At 41.7% G+C, this 18,279-nt stretch overlaps 1 protein-coding gene and 1 pseudogene across 9 annotated transcripts in view; one reads left to right on the top strand and one right to left on the bottom strand.

Moving 5' to 3' along the window:
* Positions 1-18,279, bottom strand: part of LOC307074323 (protein NLRC3-like) — a 270,634-nt gene that overhangs the window by 191,538 nt on the left and 60,817 nt on the right. The window lies entirely within an intron of this gene.
* LOC307075086 (NLR family CARD domain-containing protein 3-like) lies at positions 27-17,430 on the top strand (annotated as a pseudogene). Its single transcript has 6 exons — positions 27-84; positions 6,408-6,686; positions 10,827-12,603; positions 13,041-13,214; positions 15,333-15,506; positions 17,118-17,430. The product of its transcript is annotated as an NLR family CARD domain-containing protein 3-like (transcript).

Raw genomic sequence — 18,279 nt, 5'->3', positions numbered from 1 at the left:
CGGTCTGGAGATGGAATGTGGTGGAGATGGTGCCGGTGGTGGTGGTGCTGGTGGTGCTGCTGCTGGTGGTTGTGGAGTGCTTGGGTCAGGTAGTGATAACGGGGTGTCGGGGAGCCAATGTGCAGACAGACAGCCGGACCGGCGCTAGGACCCTGGGGAAGCCGTGGTCCCCTGGGTCCTAGCGCCGGTCGCGTGTGAAGTGAAAAAAATAAATAAATAAAAGGATTTAAAAGAGATGTGAATCGATTGAACGGTTGTAGCCAGCTCAGGAATATTCATGTGTAGGCATTCTGTGACGAGTCTGGGGTCGACCTGATTCTGTGATGAGTCTGGGGATAGACCCCATGGATAGTCTGGGGTCTATCCATGGACTTTAAACCACAAACAGACCGATCATCAGCAATAGACCATCAATACAACATAGAACCAGTCCCTACTGGAGGAGGCACTGGTTTCAGGCCGGTTAACCACAGCTTATCATTGACCGACGGCACTCACTGTGAGCCCGACCAATCACAACGCATGGGCCTAGTTGACGTTTGACAGCTGTCACTCATGACGCTGAAACCATGGGCCGGCACAAACTTTATTCTATCATTATTTTATTATTAATCGTTGACGGAAGAATAAGGTTAGCATCCACTTTTAATTCATGAACACATTTGCCTGTTTGGATTTGGATAACCAGGGACTTTAAAGATGAATCTGGTGTTTTCTCGGTGGAGGTCATATGAGAGGGTCATGACCTTCGAGGTGAACCAACAATGCCGCGACCGCCTCAACACAAAGGTCCCTGGCAGGGGGGGGGGGTCTTGTCTGTATCCTAACTCTGAAAAGTTGTTTTGTTCTCCAAGGTAAAAGTGTTCCCTCAGCTTTCCTTACAATTAGGGTTAGGGTTAGGGTTAGGTGTTGTCTGTATTTTGATACGTTGGGAGTCACATGATTTCACCGCAGACGATACAATTAAGTACTTTGTAGCCGTGAAGTCACTTTAGTTCCACTCTTTAAACCCCCAACATCGTTACTGGCACCTGGTGGTTTATAGCTTCATAGGGACTTCATCAAACCTTTGCTCCGTCTTATCTTATTACTTGATAAGGTTCTGGGTGTGTGTTCTGGAAGCCCAGCCCTGGCCTTCTCATAAAGGCTTTACACGTAGTGAGCTGTGTTCAAAGCTCCTTCTTTAATTGATCTGTCTCCACTGATAAGCCCAGCAGCTCAATCTTTACTCAGAACCTTAGAACTGTGTTAATGTTCTTTCTCGGTTCTGAACATTTACCTTATGTTTTGGTTAACACCTGAATCTGTTCTTCAACGGATCCTCCTTTCCTTCCTTTTGTGCTTTTATATTTTCCTATGACATGGGGCAGCACACGTTTTCATCACGGAGAAGCTAAGGTACAGTTCACTAAATGTCATGTTTTCTTTAGATTATTGGTCGGATATTCTTACCGTGTTGATATGTTCTAGAATAATCTGTTTCCGGTCCCAGTCCAGTGTTTCCAGGTTCCTGCTGTAAAAGAGACGTTAATCTCAGAGAGAGAACCTGTCTGAATAAAGGAATATGAGTCAGAACATCATCACTAGTTCCACCGTGTTGAGAGTGTTTCATATGGAACCTCTGGTCCAGAAACCTTTATTGTGGAAATTCATTCTGTACTATACTCAGGTCAGTTTGGTTCATGTAGTAGACATTTATTGTGGAGGTTCTCTCTGTACTGTAGTGAGGTCAGTTTGGTTCACGTAGTAGACATTTATTGTAGAGGTTCTCTCTGTACTGCAGTGAGGTCAGAATGGTTGTGTTGTGGACTTGTATAGTGGAGGTTCTCTCTGTACTGTAGTGAGGTCAGTTTGGTTGTGTGGTGGGCTTTTATTGTGGAGGTTCAGTCTGTACTGTAGTGAGGTCAGTTTGGTTGTGTGGTGGGCTTTTATTGTGGAGGTTCAGTCTGTACTGTAGTGAGGTCAGTTTGGTTGTGTGGTGGGCTTTTATTGTGGAGGTTCAGTCTGTACTGTAGTGAGGTCAGTTTGGTTGTGTGGTGGGATTTTACTGTGGAGTTTTCAAGGACTTCTCCACCTCTAGAGGGAGCCCTGAAACAATAAACTATGTTAACAGAAGATAAAAAGTATAGCAGGCTCCTACACAGACGATGGACACAGACGAGTTGGTTGTGATCAGACTCTACTGGTACTGATGTGGAGAAGATAAATATAATGTCTGTTTGTGTGTGTGTGTGTGTGTGTGTGTGTGTGTGTGTGTGTGTATGTGTGTGTTCTCCAAAGACAACACCAGGAGAGGTCAAAGGTTACAAGTGCTCAGTCTGAACAGCAGCATCGAACAGAGCTGATCAAGGTGTGTAAATGTCCACAAAGTCATCTGACTTCAGCTCTACATGAACATCAGAAAGCATCTCTTGTGGTGCTCATAGTCTCCAGGCTTCCCTCTTTAGACCAGCGGGACGTGATTCCAGGACAGACGTTTCTGATGTCCTCAGAGAGTTCAGAGTTAAGTTCTCCTTGATGTTTGTTCTGTTCCAGAGGGCTGAGGAGAACGCACACGCTTTCCTAGACAAGGAGATGAAGATGAGTGGGGAGGAGGAGGTGGATGGTAAGAACGAGGAGCAGAGGAGGCGCGCCATAGAGGGAGTGGTAGACATCACAAAGCTCTGCCTGATGGAGATGAACCAGAAGGAACTGGCCGACACCATGGGGGAGATAAGAGACTCTTATCTTGAAAACAGAGCAGAAATACACATTTTGAAGAGCAGTTGGACATAATGGGCCCTATTTTAACTGTCTGAAACGCAAGTGAGAAGCGCAAAACGGAAGTGGCTTTGTGGGCGGATCTCTGGCGCTCTTGCTATTATACCGGCGGATAAATGACTCTTGCGCCCCACGCAAATCTAAAATGGGTTGGTCTGAATACCCGTAGGTGTGTTTTGGGCGTAACATGCAATAAACCAATGAGAGTGCCATCTCCCATCCCCTTTAAGAGCCATGAGTGCATTTGAAACTGACGAGTTCATATTTTCAAAGCGCGTTTGCAGTCTCCGATGAGATAGATGCAAGACCACATGAATTTCAAACTTCAAATGGCTCAGTTTATTTTGGCAAAGTAAACTTATGATACATATGAAATGCGGTCCTGTGCCCGCAACTGTGGGTCTATTTAATGATGCGAGGCAATACATTGACAAACATTGTTTCTTACCAGTATTGTATACATTATCGTTTTTAACTTGTGTTCATAATATGCATGTGTCCCCCCGTTAATATACCTTGCCATGGACTGTATTATTTGTACCTGTTTAGTTTGCGTGTGTTTAGACGGATAGGTGCAAACACTTTCATTCTTTCTTTTCAACACTCTCTCACGGTAAAACAATGTTCTCACGATCGAATATTCATCATCCTAAAAGTTATGGGCTTGTACACGATGTCTGTGTCAAGAAAATATGTGTTTTTGCAGATGCATTGATTTAAAAGTACAACTTATTACCGCTGTATCAGCTGTTCTTTCCCAAATGATTTAACCAACGTTATCGTTTACACTAAAACGAGATTTTGTTTTGGAAGGCTGGGATATGGTGTGCACAAGTTTATTATTAGGGTGCCAAGCACAAAATGGGAAAGCAACCTATCGTAATTGTTAGTGTTTTTATTAGGGTGTCAAGCACAAAGTGCGAAGGCAACCTATTGTAATCGTTTGTGTTTTAATTATTATTCTGCCATGTTTGACTTACACAGCCTAAACCGCTCGCACACTTTTTATGAAACTTACTACAGCTGTAGAAGCTGACTCGAGATTAACAGAGAGCAAATATTACACCGATTGGCCCAAAGGTGGCGCTATAGCAACAGTCCAAATATGCAAACTTTGGACAAAAATATCTCATATCCGCTTTGACTAAGAGTCATGAAACTTTGTTCACACATGCATATCCTCAAGGTGCACAAATATGCCTCAAAAACCTATGACTTTATTTGGATAGATTTACGACTATCATGAACTTTGTTTAAAAGACTCAATTCCGTAAGGATACTAGGTTTTTTCAGTTAGACAAAAATCCTTTAGCACATAACAGCTATGGACCAATGACGAAGTCTGTACAATAAAGATTGAAGCACCCAGGAGCCATTGACTTCTAAAAAGGGTGTAGTTTATAATTCGTAAAGACTTAAAGACTTAACTTGTTCAGAATCAAATTTTGAACAAGACAGAGTAAACATGTTTTCAATTAGGGCGTGGCATCGAAAAGGGCGTGGCCTGTGACTAAAATCACCACAGTTCAAAGACGAATTTTTGATTTGAGCGGGACCAACTTCGAGGCTGTTGGGGACCAAAGTTCCAACTGCTCAAGTAAAATGAAGTTGATTGACAAAACAAAATGGCCACCATAGGCTCAAAATCGTCCAAAATTAACTTAATGCCAAAAGGCAAGGTTAACTTAAACCAATCATCAAACTTGGTGCAGTCAAAGGCACATGGGTCAAAATGAACCCCTGCAAGTTGTATCCTTTTCGAGCTATAGGGAGCGGTAGAACAATTAACTGAAAATGCAACCTCTCCAAATTGTACCCAGATCGGGCGATAGGGGGAGCTATATCAATTAACATAGCTGCAGACTTTGCAGACTTTTGACGGACATATTATCTGACGTTTTACTTTTACAATCATGAAATCCTGTAGACATTTGTATCTCCTCATGTTGAGCAAATATGCCTAGGAGACCCAGAACCTGTAACAAAATGGCGGCTGGACATCCACATTAGCCCAATCAATGATAGGTGACTAAAGGCGGGGTTAACTTGAGTCAATCATCACCAAACTTAGTGTATTTAAAGAAGCATAGGTCAAGCATAGGTTCGCCCATCAACAGATCCAAGCTGATGCTATTCCAGCGTTGTCAACCGTATGCAAAGAAAAAAGGTCTTAATTGTCTTCGTGAGGGTCTCAATGGTCTGCGTCACAGTCTTGATGGTCTGACAGGGTCGTCATGGTCTGCGTCAGGGTGTTAATAGTCTGTTAGGGTTTTAATGGTCTGACAGGGTCTTATTGGTCGGCTTTAGGCTTGGGACCCGTGAAATGCTGCTTACAGCTTTTATTCATTATTATAATTGTCATCAAAAAGGAGAGGTGCAAAACAAGCATACATGAACTTGATGAAGAGCATGTATAACAGGAATTTTGTTTTCCTTCTACATTTGTGCTAATTGCTAATGATCTCTAGAGTGTGCGCGAGCAAGCGAAACGACAATGACAGCGCGTGAGACGAAGCAAGAGAATACTTCCATCACAATAGGCCTTTTTTTATCATTGTTTAATCACTATTTAAACATAGTCTGGGGAAAATATAACGAAAGATCAACCTATATTTAGCCGATTCAAGGTTACGATTGTGGCTTTCACAGGGCAGCGCCCCTTACTCAAGATGCCTTCCCGCTCACCCGCATAAACTCAGTCGTACAAATAATTGTAATTCAAAAAATAAACCAGTGGTGATCAGACTGTCCAGATAGTATTTATTATTTTTTTCGATTTTTCTTATTTTTACATGAGAGAAATGCGCTCCAGCAGAGTTTACGAATCCAAATCTCTGTGTTGGATCATGCTCCGTGTTGGATCAGTCCAAAACCTTCATATTAATAAAATATACTGTTGTTGACCAGTTGTCAATGTATTGATAAGCTGAAACAAGGATTATAATGTAAAGATGTCACCAAACTTTCCGATATAGCCAAAATATATTGGTTTACTGTTCGCTTACAGCCTACAACTAAAAGATTAAAATCAATGTAAGCCGAAAAGTGTAAAGATACCAGCAGGTCATAAGAGGGTTCCTCTGAGTAAACCCTTTTAAAGGTCTCTGGATCTTGTTTGGACAAAAGCTCTTCTACATATTAAAGTGATAGGAAATAGGATTATTCTCTACACTAGATTGTTGATGATGGTTAATCTGCACGCATGAAACACACGTCATAGAATAGACACTATTCGTAATGTAGACATTCATAATGAAAAAGAAAATATTCTAACCACAAAAAAATCTTGCGTTAGCCTCAAGGAAGAGTGAGGGAAAAACCAAAGTATATTTCAAAGTATATGGAATCGGCGCAAAGCCACGTTACTATAAACTATGGAAGGTAAGCTGTGTTTATCTTAATGCACAAGGGACAAACTGTTGAATTTTGCTGTATGATAGGCATGGGTTTTTAGAGTTATTGATCTGAACTAGAAACAAATTTTTCATGAACTATCAAGGTTGTTCGTTTTAAGGACTTTTATGTTGTGAGCGAAAAAGTTGGTGCAACAAATGATTTTATCTTTACCCCAATAAAGACGAGTTTAATGAATCAACTATCGTGTATGCTCATTTTAATTTCATATTGCCTTTTGATTTCTCTTCCAGGGGAGCTTGGAAGGATCCGTTCTGAATTTGTGGACAGAGTCTCAGACCCAGTTATCAAAGGTCTCCTGGATGACCTTTGGCAGCAGAAGGTTTTCAGTACTGAGGAAAAGGACTGCGTGATTGAGGAGCAGAGGAGCAGAGCGGACCGAGCACGTCGTCTGATCGACATGGTGCTCGGTAAAGGGGAGAGAGCAAGTCACGCTATGATTGATAGTATGAAGAAGAGGGACAAACACTTATGCTCAACCCTGGCTCTGATCTCTTCTCCTGCTGGTGTGGGTGAGTTGTTACCATGAATCTACTTTTTAAAGAAACGGTCTCTGCCAGCTTTGTTTTAACAAGAAGGGAGCTTCTTTGTCCTTTAATCCACTGGGGTCCAGTGATCATTATCATCCACTCGGGATTGCATTTGTGTGGAATACAACTTACCTTTTTTGAGGGGTAGGGGTTTTACTTAGTGCTGCTGTATTCCTTGGCTCAATGGTGTTCTTGCTAGTTTGACAGGATACCTTTTATAGTTTGGTAACCCTCACCCATTTCTAAAGTGGTCAAACTAAGTCTATTTTTTTGTTGAGTGGTACATCGTCAGAGGGTGGAACTTGACCTGCCTGTGTGTGAATTATCTTTGTCTTTTTAAAGAACCCGCCCTGCAGGGCGGGATCTGTCTGATGAGTGAGAGGAAAAATATTACACTGATTGGCCAAAAGCTTGCGCTATAGCAACAGTCCAAAAATGAAAACTTTGAACAAACATATCTCATAACTTCTTTGGCTTAGAGTCATGATACTTTGTTAACACATGCATATCCTCATGGTGAACAAATATGCCTCAATAACCTATGCCTTAAGGATCCTAGGTTTTTTCAATTAGACAAAAATCCTTTAGCACCTAACATCTATGGACCAATGTCTTCAATCTGACATTAAGCAAAGTCTGTACAATAAAAACTAAAGCGCCAAGGAGCCATTGACTTCTAAAAAGGGTGTGGTTTAAAACGCGTAAAGACTTAAATGCCTAAATCTGTATCAAAATGGACTACTACGATCTTGAATACAATACTACAAAAGTTGTTCAGAATCAAATTCTGAACAAGACAGAGTCAACATATTTTCAATTAGGGCGTGGCATCGAAATGGGCGTGGCCTGTGACAAAAATCACCACAGTTCATAGAAGGAATGTTTGATTTGAGTCGGACCAACTTAGTGGCTGTTGGGGACCAAAGTTCCAACTGCTCGAGTAAAGTGAAGTTGATAAACAAAACAACATGGCCGCTAGAGGCTGAAAATCGTCCAAAACTAACTCAACGCCAACAGGCAAGGTTAGCTTAAACCAATGCTCATCGAACTTGGTGTAGTCAAAGGCACATGGGTCAAGATGAACCCCTCCAAATTGTATCCATGTCAGGCTATAGGGAGCGGTAAAACAATTAACTGAAAATGCGACCTGCGTCCCTTACTTCTTTTTTCCCTGACGTATTCAAAAACTCCCCGGTCAACCTCACTGAAACGACCACTTTGAGGACCACGGTAGGATTTGCGCTGACTGTTGGCATCTTTGAGACGTTGTTTTCGTGCTCGCCATCTTCTTACGTTACACTCCGTGACACCGAACTTCTTGGCAGCTTGGCAGTTGTTACTTGACTCTGCCTTATTGACGACCGTTATTTAAAAATTGGCATCATAGCTCCTCCGCTGTTGTTGATTGACCTGACCCACTTTTGAGCCACTTGTCTCTAAATGGTCAGCCTGTCTTTCCATCTTTAAACACCGGTAACAGGCTGGTTGTTAAAGACGCTGGACTACTTCTTCCCGGAACCAATTTTTGGCGCCATCTGGGGCCGCGAATGTGTACTGCCATTTAAAGGGATAGGCGAAGAAGAGAAGCTGCGCTCTGAATACTAGACCCTGAATATAAGACGACCCGACTTTTTTGGACCTATTTCGAGGGGAAAAAGGCTGTCTTATATTCAGACCAATACGGGAACTGAAATTGCAACCTCTCCAAATTTTACCCAGATCGGCCGATAGGGGGACTTATATCAATTAACTGAAAATGCAGACTTTGGACAGACATCTTTTCTGACCTTTTTCTTCTACAGTCTTGAAATCCTGTAGACGTTTGTATCTCCTCATGTTGAGCAAATGTTCCTAGGAAACCCAGAACCTGTAACAAAGTGGCGGCTGGACGTCAAAGTTAGCCCAATCAATGATAGGTGACTAAAGGCGGGGTTAACTTGAGTCATCACCAAACTTGGTGTATTTAAAGAAGCATAGGTCAAGGTTAACCAGGCTGAAGTTCATCAAAATAGGACTATAGGGGGCGCTAAAGCGATCAATTGAAAACATTAAAGAAGCATAACTACTCAGCCTTTTGACGGACGGTCATGAAATTTTGCATGCAAACAAAACGGGTCTTAATTGTCTTCGTCAGGGTCTTAATGGTCTGTTAGGGTCTTAATGGTCTACGTCAGGGTCTTAATGGTCTATTAGGGTCTTAATGGTCTGACAGGGTCTTATCGGTCGGCTTTAGGCTTGGTACCCCTAAAATGCTGCTTGCACCTTTAATTGTTATTATTATTATTATTATTATTATTATTATTATTATTATTATTATTATTATTATTATTTTAATGCATGGCACAGCCTACTACAGTATTCATTCATGAAGCCCCTATGGATTTTCTCTCCACAATCGACTTGCTATTTCTATGCAGTTTCACACATATGAACAATCTTTGACGTCATAATATTTAAATTAGGCTAATTGTTTGCATGTTTGTGGTGTATAGCCTACGTGTGTGTAAGCTTATGTTACAGTTCCGACCTGCCTAGGCACGTCAAAATAGCAACAACAACTGCGCAATCCGCTAGCGCATTCATACCAGGATTTTTTTGGTCAGTTGCGCAACTGCTTTATCGATCTGTAAGATAGCACCATGTATCATTTGCGCCAGAAAATGCCTCTGCTTTTCGCCAACACACCTTTGAGGGCGTAAGTTAAGTGGCGAGAGCTTGCTGGGGGGGGAAATCAGCTTTGAGCTGGGTGTAAACTAGCAACGATACATGCATCGGTGTAGAAAGTAAATTGCGCTGGGTGCAAGATAGGGCCCAATGTGAGACATATGCAGTTCAAACTTCAATGTGGAGACAATCTTTCCTCTTTGGGGTTAAATGGTTTGATCCAGATATTTAGGGTTATAGTTGGGGTATTAGGTTAAATGGTTTGATCCAGATATGTAGGGTTATAGTGGGGGTATCAGGTTAAATGGTTTGATCCAGATATGTAGGGTTATAGTGGGGGTATGAGGTTAAACGGTTGGATCCAGATATGTAGGGTTATTGTCGTGTATCAGGTTAAATGGTTTGAACCAGATATGTAGGGTTATTGGAGTCCATCAGATTAAATGGTTTGATCCAGATATGTAGGGTTATTGGAAGGTATCAGTTTAAATGGTTTGATCCAGATATTTAGGGTTATAGTGGGGGTATCAGGTTAGATGGTTTGATCCAGATATGAAGGGTTATTGGAGTCCATCAGATTAAATGGTTTGATCCAGATATGTAGGGTTATTGGAGGGTATCAGTTTAAATGGTTTGATCTAGATATGTAGGATTATTGTGGGGGTCTCAGGTTAAATGGTTTGATCCAGATATTTAGGGTTATAGTGGGGGTATCAGGTTAGATGGTTTGATCCAGATATGAAGGGTTATATTGGGGGTATCAGGTTAAATGGTTTGATCCAGATATGTAGGGTTATTGCAGGGTATCAGGTTAAAGAATGTTAAACATCATCATTACCAGCACCAACTAATCCGACCACATCACCCCCGTTCTCGTCCAACTACACTGACTCCCTTTCCAACACCGTATTGACCTTACAACCTTTCTGCTCACCGACAAATCCCTCCACAACGTGGCCCCCACTTATCTCCCCGACCTCCTCCAGGAGGACAGGCCCTGCCGCTCCCTTCGTCATAGCACCGTGGGTGCTAGGGCTCTCAGCACCGTGGGTGCTAGGGCTCTGAGCTGAACTGAAAGAGACACCCTGACAACATTCAAATCTCTCCTCAAAACACATGTGTTCCCACTGGCCTGCTCGCTGTAATGACCCCCTACCGTGGGTTCCCCTCGTATCCCTGTTGTGCTGCTGTTCTAACCCCCTCCTACCTGGGTCTCCTCAGTGCTGTTCTTACCCCCTCCTACCTGGGTCTCCTCCAATCATATTGCTGTGGAAAAAAGGAAATAGTCATGAACGTTTTGAATCTATAACGTGCAGTCTTTGTCACGACCAGCTTCTCCAACCACAAGTTATGAAGCCACTAAATATCATGAAGTTGTTAATTCAACAGGAAATATTGACATGTTCCCAGTGATGCCATCATCCACTAACTGATGTCTTCTGTTGTCTTCTCATTTAGGACCTGCTGCTGTCGAGTGCCTGGTAAAAATCAAGCGTAGTTTGAAGAAGAAGTTCTTGTGTGTGTTACAGGGAACCACTAAAGCACCTCTGAATGACATCTACACAGAGCTCTTCATCACAGAGAGAGGCAGTGGAGAGGTCAACAACGAACATGAGGTCAGACTGATCGAAACAGCTTCCAGGAAACCAGTCAAGGAGGAAACACCAATCAAATGTGGAGACATCTTTAAACCCTTACCTGGACAAGATCAACCAATCAGAACAATAATGACAACTGGAGTGGCCGGCATTGGTAAAACCATCTTAACACGCAAGTTCACTCTGGACTGGGCTGAAGGCAACGCCAACCAAGACATAGACTTCACGTTTCTCCTCACTTTCAGAGAGCTGAATTTACTAAAAGAGAAAGAGTTTAGCTTGGTGAAACTTCTTCATCGCTTCTTTATTGAGACCAAAGAAGCAGGAATCTGCAGATACGACCAGTTCCAAGTTGTCTTCATCTTGGATGGACTGGATGAGTGTCGACCTCCTCTGGACTTCCAGAACACCCAGATCTGGACTGATATCACAGAGTCCACCTCGGTGGACGTGCTGCTGATAAACCTCATCAGGGGCAACCTGCTTCCCTCGGCAAGCATCTGGATAACCACACGCCCTGCGGCAGCCAATCAGATCCCTGCTGAGTGTGTTGACATGGTGACAGAGGTCAGAGGGTTCACTGACCCACAGAAGGCGAAGTACTTCAGGAGGAGATTCAAAGACGAGACGCTGGCCAACACGATCATCTCCCATGTCAAGAAATCACCAAGCCTCCACATCATGTGTCAAATCCCAGTCTTCTGTTTGATCATTGCTAGAGTTCTGGAGGACTTCATCAATACATCCCAGATAGGAGAAGAGATGCCCAGGACCATAACTCAGATGTACAGCCTCTTCCTGAGGGTTCAGTCCATACAGGGGGACATTAAGTATCATGGGATAGCTGAAAAAGATCGATGCTGGAGTTCACAGAGCACGAAGATCATTGTTTCTCTGGGAAAACTGGCTTTTAACCAGCTGCAGAATGGCAACCTGATCTTCTACGAGGAAGACCTGGCAGAGTGTATAGAATATATCAACGATGCCACAGTGTACTCAGGAGTGATCACCGAGATCTTTAAAGAGGAGTTTGGGCTGTTCCAAGGTGACAAGGTGTTCTGCTTTGTCCATCTGAGCCTCCAGGAGTTTCTGGCTGCCCTTTATGTCTTTCTGTCCTTCATCAATGATGGTGTCAATCTGCTCTCAGAAGAACCACCCACCTCCAGTGAAGATAAACTCCTACTTTTCTACCAGAGTGCTGTGGACAAGGCCTTAGAGAGTGAGAACGGACAACTGGACTTGTTCCTCCGCTTCCTCCTGGGCCTCTCTCTGGAGACCAATCAGATTGTACTACGAGGTCTGCTGGGACAGACAGGAACTAGCTCACTGACCAATACAAAAACAGTGTTGTACATCAAGAAAAAGATAAATAGAGATCTCTCTCCAGAGAGAGGCATCAATCTGTTCCACTGTCTGAATGAGCTTAACGACCGTTCTCTAGTGAAGGTGGTCGAACATTACCTGAAATCAGGAAGTGTCCTCCAAAGAACTCTCTCTCCTGCTCAACTGTCAGCTCTGGCCTTCATCCTACTGACATCAGAAGAAGAGCTGGATGTGTTTGACCTCAAGAAATACTCTGCTTCAGAGGAGGGTCTTCGGAGGCTTCTGCCAGTGGTCAAAGCCTCCAAAACATCTCTGTAGGTTCACTAATAACATGTATTACAATACACACTACACAATATAAATATAACTGGGATATAAGGTTAAAATAATATGCAAAAGATCCCTGTAGGTTTATAACAACAAGTATTACTATTCTACTCATAACATTATTAACATACTAGTTATAATAAAATACAAAACATCACTGTTGTCCTATTAACTTATAATGTACAGAACACATAAGAGAATATTCAGAACAGTAGAATATAGAAGAGGTATGCATTCAAAAAACATTTTCAATCTCAACTAAATAACTATTTAACATTTTACATTGAATATATAATGAAAATGTATACATCTAGTTATTTAGTATTTTTTTGTAAACTAATAACATTCTTCATTACGGAATAACTTAAAGATTTCTGTTATTTTGATCGCAGTTCCTGACATGTTCTATTTATTTTGTGTAAAGGCTCAATGACTGTCATCTGTCAGAGAGATGCTGTGAAGCTCTGGCCTCAGTTCTCAGTTCCAACTCCTCTAGTCTGAGAGAGCTGGACCTGAGTACCAATGATCTGGAGGATTCAGGAGTGAAGCTGCTCTCTGCTGGACTGGGGAGTCCACACTGTACACTGGAAACTCTCAGGTCAGATTTGCTCCATGTGCAAACAGTTACAAATTAATGTTCAAAGTCAGAGTTATATATCTCAGCTTATATCTCTGTACCTGTGATGACCACATTCATGACTTTCATATCATATAAAGGCTACCCCTTGTTGTTGAGGTGGATATTCTAATACATCCATATGCTTGCAAATCCTTAATTATAAATATAAACCCAAAATATACCGATAGCGTCCCCTGTATACAGGACGTTGATTGTTGAGAGCAGGGTGAAATATATGGGGTCTTGTGAGGGTCGGAGACCCCTAGTTGGATGCCTAAGACCTCCTGAAAGCCACAACAGCAACATTTTCATAAAAATGATTTGAAACTTGCAATTTTCATAAAAATGTATTTTTAAAAGCTTAATATGTCCAGTATTCATTATTAAACGTACAAAACAATTATTCACAAATATGAATAGGTTTCAGAAAGATATTTTTAATATTGTGCAACCAGGGTGAAGAGACTAACTCGTAAAAGCTCTTTAAGTATATGTAGGGTAGTTGCCTTTTCGCGACCATGGATGGCGCTGTTGTGTTGTTGTTGGTCCTCAGCGGTTTAGCGATTGTGGCCTTTTGGCCTTACAGGCCACCGTTTTGTTGCCGGGATTTGCCCGCGCAAGCGCCATTTTTGTCAGTTGTTTGTTTCTCTGCCGTAAGGTAAGCTGTATAAACGGTGCTCTGTGTAAATGTAAAGTACTTATGTTTTATCCGTATGTTTTGTGGTAGAATGCTAGCCGTAGGTGAATCCTTCTCTTCTTTCTTTTCTTTTTTATACTTATGTCAGTTGTTTGTTTCTCTGCCGTAAGGTTGAACGTTTGAGCTGTGAATGAGAGAAATAAACGGCGGCGTGGTCCGAGCCATAAATCAAGAAAACCATCCGTGTGTCCCTCCTTCCGCACCCCCCCCAACACCTACACCAAACACAACGCAGAGTCCGGGTGTGGAGTGGCGTGGGCTCGCACGGCCTGGGTTACATATACAATAAGTTTTTGTTGATATGTAGATACATCAATAATTATCTTTTCATTATTAATATAAGTCCACTCGCTATTCTTTTTTTTTTTTCCTTGCTCAGTACATTTGGTTATATTGATGATATTTGGGTTTAACCAATAGGATTGGTTGATATCAAGACTTCGGGGTCATCTGGGGAAGGGTGAGAGGTCACGAGTGAGCGGGAAAAAGGAGAGAGAGGGAAGAGACAAAGGAGGAGAGAACTTTATTCTCTGTAGAGATCGCCCAGCTAAATGATGTTTATACATTTACTTCTTAGTTGTTTGACGGTTAAAAGAGTACGGGAGAGAGTGTATGTGGGGCCGGTTTTATTGGTGTTTCTGTTTGTGTCTGGGATGTTTTGGACGGAAACCTCAGTCTTCTCCACTCCCTATAATGGTACCGGGACTTTTTCTTGCACGTGTTAAGAGCGAAGAGTCTATTGTGTTGCAACACTGAGCCCATACAGGCCTGCAACGTGTATGACGGCATATCATTGACAAAAGGCGCAAGCAAACATGACTTTGTGCGGGCGAACAACTAACACATCCGTGCGCACAAATCATTATTGTAAACACTTTAACTGCACTTGCGCTCAGCAGTTCTCTGATCGCGAGAGGAACAATAAAGCCTGTGACGCAGGAACGATTCATTGAGCGCGCACGTAAAGTGAAGCACAACACAACTGACACCCCTGCACCCACAAATGCTGTCTTTGCTCTCGTGCTCGCAAACTGTTTTCCTGCTCGCTCTGATATTTTTCTCCTCTCAACACAATGTACATAATATTGGAATAAAACTTCTCATACAAAACATCTACATGCACCTATAACATGTTTTACAATACCATACACAATACACTACAATAAACGTCATATATTTACAACTGCAACCCTACAACTATTTAATACCATACATTTTACACCCAATATACAATAAGATAAGGATTGAATGTATTGACTAATATATTTTTGTAAAATTATTGAAACATCTCTAATAAAATATTTCAGCACAATTCGTTCATAATGTTAAAAGTAAATTAGTTATTTTAAACACAGTTTCTTTTTATTCTTGTATTTTAAACATGTTTATTTTGTTTGAAGGCTGAATAGTTGTCATCTGTCAGAGAGATGCTGTGAAGCTCTGGCCTCAGTTCTCAGCTCCAACTCCTCTAGTCTGAGAGAGCTGGACCTGAGTACCAATGATCTGCAGGATTCAGGAGTGAAGCTGCTCTCTGATGGACTGGGGAGTCCACACTGTACACTGGAAACTCTGAGGTCAGTTTTAATCAATGTTCAAACAGTTACAAATAAATGTTCAAAGTCAGAGTTATATAACTCAGCTTATATCTCAGTACCTGTGATGACCACATTCATGACTTTCATATCATATAAAGGCTACCCCTTGTTGTTGAGGTGGATATTCTAATCCATCCATATGCTTGCAAATCTTTAATTAGGAATATAAACCCAAAATATAACGATAATGTCCCCTGTATACAGGACGTTGATGGTTGAGAGCAGGGTGAAATATAGGGGGTCTTGTGAGGGTCGGAGACCCCTAGTTGGATGCCTAAGACCTCCTGAAAGCCACAACAGCAACATTTTCATAAAAATGATTTGAAACTGGCAATTTTCATAAAAATGTATTTTTAAAAGCTTAATATGTCCAGTATTCATTATTAAACGTACAAAACAATTATTCACAAATATGAATAGGTTTCAGAAAGATATTTTTAATATTGTGTAACGAGGGTGAAGAGACTAACTCATAAAAGCTCTTTATGTATACAATACGTTTTTGTTGATATGTATGATACATCAATAATTATCTTTTCATTATTAATATGAGTCAACTCACAATTTTTTTTTTTTCCTTGCTCAGTACATTTGGTTATATTGATGATATTTGGGTTCAATCAATAGGATTGGTTGATATCGAGAGTTCAGGGTCATCTGGGGAAGGGTGAGAGGTCACGAGTGAGCGGGAAAAAGGAGAGCGAGGGAAGAGACAAAGGAGGAGAGACCTTTATTCTCTGTAGAGATTGCCCTGCTAAATGATGTTTATACATTTAGTTCTTAGTTGTTTGACGGTTAAAGGAGTACGGGAGAGAGTGTATGTTGGGCCGGTTTTATTGGTGTTTCTGTTTGTGTCTGAGATGCTTTGGACGGAAACCTCAGTCTTCTCCACTCCCTATAATGGTACCGGGACTTTTTCTGGCACGTGCTAAGAGCGAAGAGTCTATTGTGTTGCAACACTGAGCCCATACAGGCCTTCAACGTTTATGACGGCATATCATTGACAAAAGGCGCAAGCAAACATGACTTTGTGCGGGCGAACAACTAAACACTTTAACTGCACTTGCGCTCAGCAGTTCTCTGATCGCGAGAGCAACAATAAAGCCTGTGAGGTAAAAACGATTCATTGAGCGCGCACGTAAAGTGAAGCAGCACACAACTGACACCCCTGCACCCACAAATGCTGTCATTGTTCTCGTGCTCGCAAACCGTTTTCCTGCTTGCTCTGATATTTTTCTCCTCTCAACAAAATGTACATAATATTGGAATGAAACTTCTCATACAAAAAATCTAGATGCACTAATAACTTGTATTACAACACAATCCACAATATACTACAATAAATGTCATCTTAATATACAAATTGCTTTTCAAACCCCACAAAACAAATATTAAATGCCATACATTTTACACCCAATATACAATAAGGTAAGGATCTAATGTATACACTAATATATTTTTGAAAAATTATTAAAACATCTCTGATAAAATATTTCAACACAATTCTTTCGTAATGTTAAAAGTAAATTAGTTATTTTAAACACAGTTTCTTGCATTCTTGTATTTTAAACATGTTTATTTTGTTTGAAGGCTGAATAGCTGTCATCTGTCAGAGGGATGCTGTGAAGCTCTGGCCTCAGTTCTCAGCTCAGACTCCTCTAGTCTGAGAGAGCTGGACCTGAGTACCAATGATCTGCTGGATTCAGGAGTGAAGCTGCTCTCTGTTGGACTGGGGTGTCCACAGTGTGCACTGGAAACTCTCAGGTCAGTTTCATTCAATGGCCAAACAGTTCCACCACAATTTCCACATCAGAGGACCAGTATTGATCTGCTGTGCCCGAGTAAAATCTCACGTTCGAGTTTTAACAAGGTCCATATTTGACAGTGGATTAATTTAGATTGATAATAAGGGTAAAATAATGGATTATTTTCTAATCCACAACGTCAAAGCAACGCAGTTTAACCCAAAGTACAAGTTGAGGCATGCACCTTGCGGTCCGGGTCTGTACACCGCGGCGTGCACATTACTGTCCGTGCACGGCAGTGTGCTTGTCGTAGCCGGTGCACCGTGGCGCGCACGCAGCAATCCATGGATCCTGGTTCATTTAATAGTCTGATGGATGATTGCTGCTTGTGAAAACGATTGTTGCCATGTATTCTTTTTTTTCCACATTTCCCACCCATGCAGTATAGTGTAAAATGTTCTGTAATTAAAATAAACATGGCCCTGATGTACACACAGCGTTGTTTAGGTTTAGTCAGAGAAGCTACGTAGGCAGTGTATTCCGTTATCAACCCCCGTTTTGAGTCACTGGATCCACCCCCCCCCCCCCTCTGCGCTCTGGGACCTCCCACTTTACAAATTAACATAAGCACTGATAGTGGGTCTGTTTCTGTTTTTACCACCAGCGACGCAACATCTCTTTCATCACCAACCAACTCTTCATCCTCCTCCTCCTCCTTAATCAAATACCTACTAATAATAACCGACTGCTGATTGGATAATATACTCCAATTAGGATTTATTTTCTTCTCTGGGTCATCCTGAATATTGCATTTCTTTACATGCTCTTGAATACACTAGTGCTGTGGTGACATTTAAATGAAACTTTGCACAAAGTACAAACCAGTGTTAGTTTTCTGATTAAAGGAGAGTGTCTTCACGGGAACTTAAGTGGCTAGTGATTCCCAATAGAGCGATCACACCGGCGCCGCAATACAGCCGCTATTTAACTCAGAACTGAACTAAGCC

Source organism: Pollachius pollachius (assembly GCF_949987615.1).
Source record: "Pollachius pollachius genome assembly, chromosome: 4".
Classification (NCBI taxonomy): domain Eukaryota; kingdom Metazoa; phylum Chordata; class Actinopteri; order Gadiformes; family Gadidae; genus Pollachius; species Pollachius pollachius.
Note: the sequence above shows the minus strand (reverse complement) of the source record. Positions and strands in the feature narration are given on the sequence as shown.